The sequence below is a fragment of the Macrobrachium rosenbergii genome, chromosome 12 (genome assembly GCF_040412425.1).
Source record: "Macrobrachium rosenbergii isolate ZJJX-2024 chromosome 12, ASM4041242v1, whole genome shotgun sequence".
Lineage (NCBI taxonomy): Eukaryota > Metazoa > Arthropoda > Malacostraca > Decapoda > Palaemonidae > Macrobrachium > Macrobrachium rosenbergii.
Window position 1 is genome coordinate 79,933,874 of NC_089752.1, and position 10,000 is coordinate 79,943,873.

The following is a 10,000-nucleotide window of genomic DNA, read 5'->3' on the forward strand; positions in this document are numbered from 1 at the left end:
CATTATACGCTGTACAAGAAAACTTGATTGTGCCGAAGAAATTTCGACGCATTTTTACTTGTTTAACTTTTAGGCTCAGCATTCTAAAGGTAGTTTTGAATGAGATAAATTTGGTAAGAAAAACTTTTATAAACAAATATAAAGTGAAGTGTGTGCTAATATATATATATATATATATATATATATATATATATATATATATATATATATATATATATATATATATATATATATATATATATATATATATATATATATATATATATATGAATATATATACATATATATATATATATATATATATGAATATACATACATAATATATATATATATATATATATATATTATAGTATATATATATATATATATATATATATATATATATATATATATTATTAAGGGCCCACGCCCATCAAACATACACAAGTCTCTAAAATACAAATAAAGTCACAAACGACCAAGTCCACAATAGGTGGAATGGCTGCAAACAGAGTGTACAGAGATGGAATCAAGGGAGTGATAACGAAAAACTGAGAATAAACCTTAATATTTAATACAAAATTTTTAGAAAGTAATGACCACTGAGCCTCTTTACAAAATACAATACATTAAATAAACATAAAAATCAACCAGACACTGAAAACATCGAATAACAAACACACTTACACCAAATTAAGATTGACTATGCAATTACACTTTAAAGAGAGGGCCCTGAAAGTAATAGAATGTCGAAAAGACAGAATAGCCTAACTTTTTACACACTAAACACTTATCAAAAAAAAATAAACTGCTTCCCTTAAGTGAGCTCTAAACGGTGGAAGTGGCCACCACAGCCTTCAAATCACGGGTTGAGGAGAATAATCTATATACTTGAGACCTTACCAAACGTAAGAGAGGCCCCCTTGGCAAAAATCACTGGGCCAAGGGTGAAGACTGATGAGTAAATCACTTTAACGTCAAGTAGAAGACTCCATCAACGACACGCCGTCTGACAGGTAATCACACCTTACCAGTTGGCAGAGAGGTCCCTTGGCAGAATGACCGGAACCAAGCGGGCGCAGACTGAAGAATGATTCAATCTCCCAAAGCGAGGACAGCAGCAGCAACCGGAAGAGAGGCAGGTATCGTAATCCAGAGTTACCAAGTCAAGCTCTCTCACAATGTTAAAGGTCCAGAAACGACTGCTCAGTCCTCTGATGAGACAGCGCTGAATACAGCTCCACACGTGAAAATAAAACAAGCTCATTAATGCAAACTATACAACAAGTCAGAAAAGTCGGGGGAGAGGAAACAGGTCATTACGTTCCAAAAAAAATAATAACTGCCAAAGTGACTTATTCAAAACAAAATAATTTACGTTAAATTAAACACATACTGACACCTCCTCACCCAACAAAAAAAAATTTTCCACGAGAAAATTTTTCTACAACGTATTGAACTTAACTCAGAATTCAAAGAAATATATAAATCTATATGAAATAAACAGGGACAAAAAAGAAAAATTAAAGTCTAATGACAAAACTCAAAAGTGATTAAAAATACCATATCACATTGCTGAAAAATAGATTAGAGATAGTGGCAAAAAAAATTGTACCACTTTTCAACACAGTCAATAGATATCAAATCTTAACCTTTAATACTAAGACTTAAAGTTAATACAAGTAACAATTCACAGTGACCACGCCAAGCAAAATAACATCAGTATCATCAATGAAGAAACATGGTAATATCCCCATGAACTCACAAGTGAGGTTGTGGGTACAGGTTAGCAGAGCACTGTTAACAAGACTAACTCATTATTGTGACTAAACCTAGATAACTGACAACAAAAATATAAATCGACCACAATGGGGCTAGTGTTACCCCCAACCAAGGTCACCATTCATACACCAGCCTGTAGCGCTGAAAACGGCCAAGCCGCATATAGACCCGCGGAGCCCGTGACTGGCTAAATTATTCTGAAAACACAAATATCAGTCAAACAAAATAAGGACCAAAACCTTAATAGATTAACCTTAACTTAGTCTAGGTCACCACTCATACACCAGCCTGTAGCGCCTGAAAAACGGCTGTGTTGTGCTACAGACCCGTGAGCCCGTGACCTATCTAAGCTCTGTAAAGAAAGAATTAATGTGACCATTGGTACAAACAAAGAACAGGGACATAATAGCATATGATTGATGATTTACTACACACTCAATAGTTGTGGTCTTTCACAACACTTTTCCAATAATGCTCTTTTCACTCCAGAGAGCGTCCTTACTCAACACTACTTGTTTTGCGACTCATTGAGTTTCAAAGAGCGTCTTTTTCACTACCCTCTCACTCAGTTTTAGTGCATCTACACTTCCAGAGAGCGTCCTCATTAATTAAACGGGCTTGGGCCTTAAATACACACATCATTAATGGACATATAAAAAGACAAATGAACACCTTAAAATTAACCTGGACATACACAAGACAATGGTAACACCTTTAAAATTAACTCTGACATACACAAGACAATGGTAACACCTTTTAAAATTAACTTCACCAACAACACATACTAAAGTAAACAGAAATAAAAGTACCCTTAACCACTTTAATCAAAGACGACACCGAAGAAAAACCTGCAAATCACGACATTTAACATCTTAATCTTAAATACTTAATCCTAAATTATTTCATAAACAAAATCAAATACTTAATCCTAAATTATTTCATAAACAAAACAAACACCTGACACAACATTATTACAACACACCTGGAAACAAGTACATTCGATAAATTTATAAGATTAATCAACTCAATTAAAATAAATATATACAAAAAAACTTTACAAATAATAACAAAGAACAAAAGGTTTTTTCAAATCAACCTATCGATCAGTCACTGATGGATACAAGATCAGCTGACAACATTATTTTTGCCTGAATGTGTGTGAAAAGCTAAGTTCCATTCCTGAGCAGGAGGCTCCAACGCATCAGCTGCTGATTTATTCCTAAACTCTAGCCCAAGAAAATTAACGATTATGATCCGTTCAATATTTTAATCGAGTCCTCTAGAGTGGATAACACACCTGAAAATGATTAACAGCTAAATTAATCCCAAAGTCTCTTTCTACAGTCGAGTACTTCCGTTGTGCTGGGGATAACTTTGGAGTAAATAGGCAACAGGATGAGATACTCCATGAGCATCTTTCCTGCAACAAAACTAAATTAACCTTCAACATCACTCGCATCAGTAGCAAGCGAAAAAGAACGCCAAAAATCAGGGCTAACATAGGAAATTCATTAGACTCGCTTTAATTTAAAGGTATTTTTGCATCATTAGACCATACAAAAGTCACATTCTTACATAATAAATAATAAATTAGCGATATCAGAAAAATTCTAACAAATCTACGATAATAATTCACTAAAACCAAGGAATTTTCTGACATCCCTGTGACACTTCGGTATTTCAATATGCCTAATAGAGTTCACGTTTGCCTGTTTTGGGAGCCATTTTCCCAAATCCTACTGTGACCCAAATACACAACCCTGCTTTGGCAAACTCACTTTTTGGGGGTTTATAACCAAACCAGCTCCTAAGTACCTGAACAAGGCCCATTACGTTTAAGATGGGTGTCCCAGTCATCAATTATACATCACAATATCATCAATATAAACGTAACACACTCCGCTAAACCTTGAACCAAAGTATTCATTAACCTTGGAAAAGGTTGCAGCAGCATTTTTCATAACAAAAGGCATTACTTTTACATTGGTAGAGTCCTCGCTGCATTACAAACGCTGACAAACTCGCATGCCCGTTTGGACAGCGGAACCTTGTCATCACCTCCTTTAACAAATCAAATTTAGTTATTTTGAATTCTATCCTGTCAATACAGTCCTCTATCCGCAAAGGGTAACTATCGTTTTGCGGACCTTGCTGACTTCGTGGTAATCGTGCCAAAGCTCCGAATTGGCCATCCTGTTTTTACCAAACAATAGGTGAAGACCACGGACTGTTGCTGTGTTCGATCAGCCCGTGTCGTAACATATAATCAACCTCTTTATCCACAACATCATTTTTAAATGGATTTAACCTGTAAGGATTTTCGTTTTACTGGAGTTGCGTTACCCACATTCACATCATCATGTTCAAGGACAGTGGTCTGGTCCTGGAACATCCGAAAATAAACCTTATAACTAAAAACCAACTTTTCAAAGATCCCAGTTCTACTAAATTCAAATGTGAAACCATTTCTGAAAAATTTTCAAAGAATGTCTATTATCATTAGCTTCATTCGGCACCATCAAAACAATCATCATCAAAATTACTCACATCTGGAAAAGAAAAAGAATTAATACCATTACACTTTGTAGCATCACCACTAATGCCACGGGAATAACTTTGCCATGACCTTTATGTTTTTAACATACGGCGTGACACAGCTGGTAGGGTCTCCCTCCTTTCCAGGAGTTTCAACTAACAATTAACATCAATTAATTTCTTTAAAATTTTCCACGGTCCTGAAAATTAAGCTTAAAGGGTTTCCTGGGATGGGAAGCAATACCAAAACATTATCATCCACTACAAAAATTACGTCTTCCTTAGTCTTTCTGTCAAAAAGTATTTCATTTTCTTTTTGGCTACACAATAAATTTTCACCAGCAAACTTCAAGCCTTCGTTAATTTATCACCCAAATTACTAACATAATCTATCAAATTTATATCAGGCTTCGCCTCCCAAGATTCAATAATGAACCATTAATTCAATGGACCAATGCACACAATGACCAAAATAAGGCTGAAAGGTGAAAATCCTGTGATTGACTCGGCACTGACCGAAATGCAATAATAACAAGGTAGTTCCTTATCCCATTCGAACCATTAACCAAACGATATTTTTTATCATAGACTTCATGGTTTGATGAAATCGTTCCAAAACACCTTGACTTTCAGGATGGTACGGAGAAGAAGTCAGATAAGCTAATTTTAATTCAGCCATCTTCTCCCTAAATAATTTATTTCAGAAAATTAGACCCACATCCGACTGAATTACTTTTGGCATTTCGAACCTGGTGAAAATTCAATTAATACTTCCAACAATCTTTACAGTTTTTACATTTCGTAGTGGTATTGCCTCAGGATATCGAGACATCCTATCCATAATTGTTAAAATATACTGATTGCCACTACGAGTTTTCGGCAGAGGACCAGCCACGTCAATAATTACCTCACCGAAAGGTTCAGAAACAACAGAATAGGATGTGTGCCTTTGAATTGGCTGATTAGGCTACTCCGACCTTTGACATGCATCACAACTATTTACAAATTTTTAACATCATCTTTCATCTTAGGCCAAAATAACTTTTCACACAATTTACGAGTGGTTTAAAACACCAAATGACCAGCCAAACCATTTTTCATGAGCCAATGTCATTAACTCCTTTCGATAAACAAAAGGAACCATAATCTGTTTAACAATTTCCACAATCTGTGTTAATGGCATCAAAGGTCTAATTTATTCTTGTACAAAATATTATTAATTATCTTAAATCGATGGACAGTCAAATCAGTAATTTCGCCAGACTCAACTGGTCTTTAAAATCTGCTTTCTGAGCTGTAATGTCTTTAGTAGTCCAATTAAGTTTATTATGCAACACACCAATTATCTACAAATTCAAGCTATCACTACGATCTAAACTACTCAAATCAACATCAACTACCGACTCGCCGAGTCAACACTACTAGCCTTCGATCGATTGACTACAGATATTTCATTACTGAATTTAATACAATAGGGAAAAGTTTTATTTATTAGGCGACATCATTCTCAACACCAAATCCACATCTTTAATAGGAAAATTATCATCAATGGCCAGTTTTAAATAACCTGAAAAGACGGGCATGATAAATAAAAACTTCAACCGGGTAAGACCTGACCGTATCTGGAAAACCACTTAACAAAACATATTCCCTATTTGAACATTCTAAATCAAGATGGGAAGATTTTCTGAGAATTAAAGACTGAGCAGCCTCGGTGTCACGCAAGTAAAATTTAACCTTTGCTCAGTCAAATTCCCAGAGCGAACAAAACCATTAGAAAAATTTCTGAAAAGGAGCCAGTGACTTATTGCCTAGTCATTGATTATTAGAGTTCTCAGCTACTGACTTCGTTCTCTATTCCTACGAATGGCTATTACTGGTCGTCTTTTCGGTCCTTTGTTACCTTTTAAATGCATAATCGTTTGACGTCCCTTCATGACAGAAGCAATGTCATAGTTCTCAACTTCTCCGGGTTATCTGTGGTTCGCCTATTATAGCCGTTAACTAGAGTAGCACGAGAACCATAATTGTCATTAGGCCTGTTATACCCGTTCTGTTACCACTCCTGTTAACTCTCACCCAACCAGATTTCTCATTTCTGGGTACTTCCCATCACATTTTTATGAGAGAGGAGGTAATTATCACTTGCAATAGCCACCTCCTGCAAAGTTTAATTTTAATCCTTCGAGGTGTACCTTCACCTCATTAGGCACGGTCCTTTAAACTTCTTCAACCAAAATTAATTCTTTTTAATTTCAAAGTCCGTCACCTTCCTTAGGACTTTTAACCAGTCGTGCCAGCAAACTGCTCTTTAGCCCCGGCGAACTCCTCTACAAAAGTCTGCCTCTTTCCTTCTGTAAATTACGGAAGCGCTGTCGGTAAGCTTCCGGTACCAACTCGTAAGCCTTCAAAACTATGGCCTTCACAAAATCATAATCTGAGGACAGATTTTCGTCCAAGGTAACGTAAACTTTCTGGGCCTTACCTAACAATTTACCTGAATAAGAGTGGTTCAATACTCTTGCCACTCCAACCTTGAGGCTATTCTCTGAAAAGAAACAAAAACTCTGCCATGTTGACTTCCTGAAAATTTGGGACTAACTTTGAGCTTCAGTTAGATTAATACAAGGCATTGCAGACACATTATGTTAAAGAAGAAAACCCCTATTACTCAATGCTTGCATAGCAAGTTCGTGCTGTCTCTCTCTCTCCTCAGCTTCAACCTTGGAGATCTATTTCCATTCTTTCAACTGAATCTGCCTATCTAAAATTTCTACTGACACCGCTTCCTCCACCTGCCTAGTCTCTGGCTTTACCTTCTGCCTCATCACCTTAACCTTTTCATAAACATTAAGAAGCAACAAGCCCTTCCTAACAGACCCAGGATTTTCACCCCCCAAAAATTCTGCTACACACTCTAAATCAGGCTTATTCAAGTCTGCCAACCTGTCCTTGCCAGAAAATTTCTCCACTCAAGAGCCTGGATATTCAATCAGCCATAAATTAATTACACACAAGTAAATATATAAATGTATCTCACAAAATATACCCAAAAACAAACCAATACACTGAACACCAATAACTACATAAATATCCTACCATGGTAAAAAAAAAAAAAAATTATAAACACCGATCAACACAAAATATAGGAGAGAAGGTATTACTATAAGCAGCAAACACCCCAAGAATCCACTTATACACTCAAGTGACTACAGGTTCATATAAACTTGGCAAGGTCACTAAATGTTATGGGCCCAATGCCCACTGCAAACATACACAAGTCTTCTTAAAATACAAATAAGTCACAACGACCAAGTCCACAATAGGTGGAATGCCGCAACAGAGTGTACAGAGATGGAATCAAGGAGTGATAAGAAAAACTGAGAATAAAACTCCATTATTTAATACAAAATTTAGAAAGAAATGACCACTGAACCTCTTACAAAATACATTAAATAAACACAAAAATCAACTACCACACTGAAAACATCGAATAACAAACACACTTACACCAAATTAAGATAGACTATGCAATTACACTTTAAAGAGAGGGCCCTGAAAGTAATAGAATGTCGAAAAGACAGAATAGCCTAACTTTTTACACACTAAACATTTATAAAAAAAAAAAAAATAAACTGCTTCCCTTAAGTGAGCTCTAAACGGTGGAAGTGGCCACCACAGCCTTCAAATCACGGGTCGAGGAGAATAATCTATATACTTGAGACCTTACCAAACGTAAGAGAGGTCCCCTTGGCAAAAATCACTGGGCCAAGGGCGTAGACTGATGAGTAAATCGTTTTAACCGCTGCAAGACGCATCAACGGACACGCCATCCGACAGGTAATCACACTTACCAGTTGGTAGGAGAGGTCCTGGCAGAATGACTGAACCAAGGGCGCAGACTGAAGAATGATTCAATCTCCCAAAGGAGGACAGCAGCAGCAACTAGCATATGCAGGCACGTAATCCAGAAGCATTAAGTCATCTCTACAATGTTAAAGGTCCAGAAACGATTGCTCAGTCCTGAAGAGACAGCGCCGAATAAATACAGCTCTGCCATGTGAAAATAAACAAGCTCATTGTAATTAAAACTATACAACAAGTCAGAAAAGTCAGGGAGAGAAACAGGGTCATTACATTCCAAAAAATACAATCTCCAAAGTGACTTATTCAAAACAAAATAATTTACATACAATTAAACATTATTAGTTTGGATTTATATATATATATATATATATATATATATATATATATATATATATATATATATATATATATATATATATATATATATATATATATATATATATATTGTATATATATATATATATATATATATATATATATATATATATATATATATATATATATATATATACTAGCTGATCAACTAGCATTTCCTCGTGAAAAGCCTGGAAGAACTCAGACAAATTTTCCTGCACCTCCTTGTACTGACTGTCCCTTTTATCCAGGAATTACTGTGCTGACTGTCCCTTGTATCCAAATATTACAGTGCTGACTGTCCCATTTATCCAGATATTTGTGGTTGCTGTCCCTTTTATCCAGGTATTACTGTGGGAGTAAGCAATGGTGAATGTTCCTTTTATTCAGGTATTGCGTGGTGACTGTCCATTCTATCCAGACATTACTGTGGTAACTGTCTCCCAGTCATTACTGTGGTGATGTCCCATTTATCCAGGCATTACTGTTATGTCTGTCCCTTTTATCCAGTTATTACTGTGGTGACTGTCCCTTTTATCCAGGTATTACTGTGGTGACTGGGCATTTTATCCAAACATTACTGTGATGTCCATCCCATTTATCCAGGTATTACTGTGGTGGCTGTCCCATTTACCCACCAATACATCTAAGCATAACCTCCACTAAACCTAAACACACTCCCATTAAACCTAAGCATAGCCGCCACTAAACCTAAACACACTCCCATTAAACCTAAGTAGAGCCCCCACTAAACCTAAACACACTCCCATTAAACCTAAGCATAGCCCCCACTAAACCTAAACACACCCCCACTAAACCTACTCTCCTTAAACCTAAGCATAGCCCCCACTAAACCTAAACACACCCCCACTAAACCTAAACACACTCCCATTAAACCTAAGCATAGCCTTCACTAAACCTAAACACACACCCCCACTAAACCTAAACACACTCCCATTAAACCTAAGCATAGCCCCACTAAACCTAAACACACCCCCACTAAACCTAAACACACTCCCATTAAACCTAAGCACATCCCCCCCTAAACCTAAACACAACCACAGAACCCCTGCTAAACCTAAACACATTCCCACTAAGCCTAAACACACATCCCCAATAAACCTAAACATACCACTTAAGTTACAAAGGGAAGAGGCAAGGGGGATGGGGAAGGGTCAAAGGTGATGCGGAAGGGGAAGGGGCAAGGGGGATGGGGGAGGGGAAGGGGAAGAGGGTACAGGTTTGAAACATACCCCACTATCAAAGTTGGGTCAAATGATGGCCACGTGCCAAATTTTGTCTAGATCTGTCAACTGGTTACCACATAAGTTGCAAAGGGAAGGGGGAAGGGGAAGGGGAAGGGGGTACGGGTCAAATGATGACCACATGCCATATTTTGTCTAAATCATTCAAGTGGTTACCACATAAGTTACAAAGGGAAGGGGGAAGGGGAAGGGGAAGGTTATGGGGAAAGGGAAGGGAA